Genomic DNA, 6,199 nt, shown 5'->3' with positions numbered 1-6,199 from the left:
GTGTGTGTGTGTGTGTGTGTGTGTGTGTGTGTGTGTGTGTGTGTGTGCATGCAGGCCCGTAATGGCCCACTGTGTAACTTGGCAGATGCACGACGCTCCCATGAAAATTACGATGCATAATGCGCCCATAAAAATTACCGCTACATTAAGATTTTGGAAAGATATTCATTGTCTTTCATAAGTAATAACCTCATGGTCTTCAGTAATACATCATTGATAAAACGTTTATATTTTTGTGAAGACAAGCGTTAAACCTAAACTATGATTCTTTAATCTGTAATCTATTGAGCCATAAGTTACCTGAAGGATTAAATAACAAAAATTAAAGCGCCATCAAATATTTTCGTAACCACCCCATAAGAGCAACCAGTACGGGCCTGTGTGTGTGTATGAGTGTGACATATTTGTGGGCGTGCGAGTGTATATTTGTTCCTAATCGTATTGGTAAACCTATAAGTCGACACGCACGCGAGATTAAAAAAAAAAAAAATAGAGATCCGGTGAAAATATTGATTTTCGATATAAAATTATGATTATTATACTAATTTAACTACGCATGATATTTGAAAATCATTACGACTATTATTATAATATCAACGATAAAATATAGTATTATACAATTTACGTTACACATTTTAATCAATAAACTATTGGGATTACACAATTTATTTATAATATGTATTACATTCATAAATTAGATAGTATAACAAATAGTTGTCATAGGCTATTCACGGTGTTTTCCGTCGCGTCTTTTTTTGGACGAATGTCGAAACAATAAAAATGTGAATTTCTAATTTTAAATTGTTGTAAATTAGGATAGACTATACTGTTATCGGGAAACGCTGCGTTTGTACCATAATTTTATGAATACAATAATTTGATGTCGATATTAAATATTGTACCTATATAAATGAATTACCTACGCAATATAAATAAATATTTTAATTTTAGGTATAATATATTCAAGATTATTTACTATATAAGATATTTTAAGAGAGTATCAAATGTCAAATGTTTTTACAGACATTTAGTAATAACTAAAATATTTGTCCGGAAAGCGCCTTAAAACTTCATATATTACATTGAATTGGCTTTTTTCAGTTCTTTTTTTCTCATAGGAATGTACTGTAAACCTCCTGTGCCCCATAACTCTATATTTTTCTTCCAGTGCCTCATTTATGGCAATTATTAACGCTGGTGTAGATTTTGTCATAATATTGTAAAATGGAATATGACAAAAAATAAACTGAGCGCTACGAGTTAGTGCATATAGTCGGTCTATGTGTGTCATACATTTTTGAATACTTATTTTTTTACTACATACTTAAAACTAAAACATGTAATATTTTATACTATTTACATACTAGTACAGAGAAAATTAAAAAAAAATGATGAAAAACATATATATTTTTCGAAGGGTTTACATACAATTAAATATTAAGCTAGATATTTATAAACATACATGATATATTACATAGATTTATAACATGGATATATTTTTTAGATGAATATTAAGAAGAATTGCAAGAACAGAAAAGCATTACCCTTCTCTAATTACAATGGTTACTTAAATAATACAAGTCAAAGTTTTAACTCGAAAACATATCCATGATTTAATGATTTAATGTTATATCTATATAATTATATGTTACCATAGTTGTTTAAAATTTGGTCCATTCTTATTGAAAATATGTAAACAAAAAAAATGAAAAGAATTAAAATTTTTGTTGAAAACAGTATAACCTATTAGTATTTTTCCCGTTTTGAAAATCGGGGGATATTGTACAACTTTTATCTATAGAAATTATATAATTGGATTTGGTAATTTTCGATCAGTTGGTACTGCTTTTTCAAATTTCGGACCTTATAATTTCTTAGGTCCTTATCATTTTTTTGGACAAGTGCCAATCACTCATACTCGAATGCGACGGATGTATATAAATTACTGATATAATATTGTTATGGGGTTTACCATGTTTTTAAAATAATGCACTGATATATGCGGCGGAATACGCTCGACGGACACATCTCAAACAATAATAATCCGCGGAATCCGTGGCATACCAAACGCGACGGAAAACGCCTTGTTTAGTGAGATTTACAAATCCACGCTATTCCACTTTAATGGCTTATCGATATTTACCATCAATAATTTTATAATTTTAAATATACTAGCATGTGAAAATGAACAGACAACTAATATGGATGGAAAGACTGCATTTTATATCATTGTATTTTTGAATGTGCTTCGATACGCATAGGTTTTGTTCCACCTCCTTACAAAGGATATTATATGAAGTTAAAAAAAAAAGTATGTAAAAACAATTGACATATTAAAGCACGTTTTAAAATTAATATTTAGAAGATAAAAAATACAATTTTTTTCTGGGAGACTTGAATAACATTTAAACAAATATTTAATTTGATGTTTATGAAATCAATTAATGAGTCAATCAATATATTTATTGATTAATTCACTAGATTGATAATTTTTCATATGCAAGAATCATACGTAAAAATGAAAATGGAAAAATTTGCAAAAAAAATGAAATGAAATAAATAGATCAGAGTTGATAGCTAATATTTGTTACATATTTTTATTTCAATAAAATAAACAAAATACGATGAAATTATATTGTCATAAAAATAAATAAAATTATATATAATTCAATTAATTTAAAAAAAAATAAATATGCATAATGTATAAAAATCTAAATTATTTATTAAATGGGAAGGAAAATAGAAACAATACAATTCGTATGTACTCTTTTTAAAGTGGTTCAAGTCAGTTATATCCTTAGGAGTACTGTATAGGCAATACATTAGGCGCACCACCCTTCACGCCCACGAACCATATCAGTTCCTGTATACATACCCATGCAAGTCGCAAACTTAATAATTGTAGTGTGCTTTTTTTAATCTTATCTAATCTAACAAATCAAATATCATAGTTCTGGAATGGTGACCTCTCGGTATTTTAATGATTGGTCGTTACTAATAACAAGAATTACGCATTTAGCTTATTATCTTGTCTGTGTTTTTATTATTTCACCGTGAAATCATGTCTTGAGCTGCATTGTATATCTTCTAGTTTGAAAACATATTATAATTTATCATAATTACCTATTGTTGATAACTCTGTGTAAAAAAAAAATAAAATAAAAAAAAATATGCCATATGTTGGTGGTTATTATAAACAATACTCTTTCTTTTGTTAAAAAATAAATATAATATGATATATCATAAAAAAAGTGTAATAAATTATCAACTAGAAACTTTTTTCATTTTCTAATGCAAGCACATCCCTTATTTTTAAATTTCTATCGAATCGAGAAATAAATCGTTAATAATCCTTTCTGGCAATAAACAGCGATAGTAGAAGTTGATTAATAATTAATTATTGTTGTAACAAATTTGAACGTTTGGGAACCAATTCAAATACACCGCATTATACAGTGCACGAATGCGTAATGAATTGTAAATTTAATTTAACATATAAGGCCCAAACCATCAAATGTTGGGCCCTATACTAAACGTTTTTGCAGACTACAGAAAAATTCCAATAATAAAATTTACCATTAATTATTAAGAATAAAGAACAGTAAAAATTTTGAGCATATAAACATATTATTTTTATTAAAATGGTATTTTAATGAAAAGAAAAAAAAATATTTTGATTAGACTTCATCGAATAATAAATATTTTATAAAAGTTTCTTTTTTATTACGAGCGTGAAATGCTGAACCAATTTATAAAATACGTACGGCACGTGTAAGTTTTACGAAAGTATTATGTTTAACGGTAATAAAGTAATAATAATAATAATTTAATATTTGATAATTTCGTTAAATCATTTTTTAGAATAAAAATTTTGTTTTTATTATTAGAAATCTAAGAATCTTTATAACTTGTATTGAAAAAAATGTTCTTAAGTAAGTACTTATCATTTATTTGTATTGCTAATTATAATCAAACATTGTATAGTTATAATCCAGTGATGTAACTTGTGACCCGCAGACCCCGCAATGCGGGGGGGGGGATGGTAATTTGAGGCCTTTGGTTAAAGTTAATTTAATCCCCATGAAAAAAATTGAATAATTATTATTTCAAATGAAATTAGTGTTAATCTATGTTTCTAATAATCTATTATTATAATTAAATATGTTCGTAATCGTATGGTAATGTATAATATGTATATCTTATCATGTGGAAATACCTACAGTAAGTAATAACAATATTAACGATAAAACGTTTTATTATTTTATGTAACTAACCTGCCTTGGGGAATCTTAAGGACACCAAAATGTCCTTATGAGATTTAAAATTATATTATAATAATTAATTTTCTCGAAATAAAAAATATAATGTGAATTTTTCTGACTGTCTAGTATATTCTTGTATACTTGAACTTGATTTTGAACAGCTTGATTTTCAATAAACCTTATTTCTATCCAGGAAATAAGTGAATTATCTTGCGGAATTTATTTATTTTACACATTTTTTAAATTATCTTATGATTTGAATAAATATAAAATAGTATAAAAATAAATGTGAAATAAAATTGTTGTATGTAAATACAAATGAAATTGTTAGAGGTATTCTATTATAGCACAATAGCTATTAGTATGGGAAAGTAATGTAACAAAAAAAACCAAAAAGACACTTATGTAACCTAAAAATTCAAATGAATGTTCTGATAAAAAATATTCAATATCAATCATCTAGTTTTTATCTTTCTAGACGAAAAATTAATATTTTTGTAATTCCATCATAACTGACAAATACTTCACTTTATACACACGTTAAAGTTTTCATTACATACATATTTTTTATCCTTTTTAGTCCTTGAGAGATTTACTCCCAACTCTCCCCCATTTGTACGCCGCCGCTAGTAAAATATCCTTAAAATTTAAAACCAGACATTTTATAAAATAATAATGTTATAAAAAAATAAGGACCACCTTACTAGATATATTACAATACGATAAATATACAAGTTAAAATAAAATATTAGAGATGTTTTACATTTTTCTTATTCAAACAACCAATATAAGACTTGAAAACTGAAATTGTTACACTAAGTCGAAGTCTCGGAGGTCCAAAACTGCAATGAATACGAAAATACGAAACAAGAATTGCACTTTTGCATTTATACAACGACTATAGCATTTGGCAGCATATTACCGAAGTCCGACACAAATAAAAATAACTTCAACGAGTTCCTAATATTATCTAATAACCTACTCCTTAGCTTGTGAATCCTATATTCTTTGACCTACTGTGGTAGAAAAATTTATTTTCGCCTATGCGTTTATGCAGGTTTGGGATTTACATTGCAAGCGAGTGGTTGCAACTGCCACGCATGTCCTTATGGTCCCCTATGTACAATGTACATAAACAAAGAAAATAATTCAAATAAAACTGACATACTGACAGGGTTGATTTAACTATTATAAAAACATAGTGTATATATTTATATAGTAAATTTAACTATAAGTCAAGAACTAAAACTACATTGTGTTTTTCACCAAACAATTGTAACCGATAAATTAAGCGAGTGCACAAACAAATATTTTGGGAGGTTTTAGAATATAAATTGTCATAACAAAGTGTAAAGTTCGGAAAAATTTAATATTTTAAATACATATGCACAGTTGATCATTCGAAATATAATGTTATGATGATTTTCAAAAATGCTTAATTACTACGAATGCAACTTTTCACAAAAACCAATACTGTTCATTCATATTTTATTATCGGTATCAAACCATTCAAAACATTTGTTTCTAGCTAAAAATTATTAAGATAATTGTTTTTATAACTTTCATTCGTATACGTATGCGAGTGTGTGTGCACAACAAGAGATTATATAGGACCCTCTCCCACTCCGAATGAAAGGTTTATATAAACTATTATTATTTTGTAGAATACGAAATGTTGCGGTACAAAAAGCTTGAGCGTAAAAAAAAACCAAAGAAAATAACAGATTATTTTGTTTGAAATGTTCAGTTTTTGTTCAGTAGTGTTTAATATGGAATGTAATTCATATGCAGTGTATTTGTGTATTATTTTTTTTTGAAAATACACACGTTGTAAAATGTATACATTTGTTGAAAAATGTCTGTTAACTGTAACAAAACGAAACCAACCATTTTCCAATATCAATATTATAACAAGCAAACTATTCGCGAATGATAAA

The sequence above is a fragment of the Sipha flava genome, unplaced genomic scaffold (assembly GCF_003268045.1).
Source record: "Sipha flava isolate LNK unplaced genomic scaffold, YSA_version1 71_pilon_pilon, whole genome shotgun sequence".
NCBI classification, from domain to species: Eukaryota; Metazoa; Arthropoda; class Insecta; order Hemiptera; family Aphididae; genus Sipha; species Sipha flava.
The sequence above is the reverse complement of the archived record's forward strand: the minus strand, read 5'-3'. Positions refer to the sequence as shown.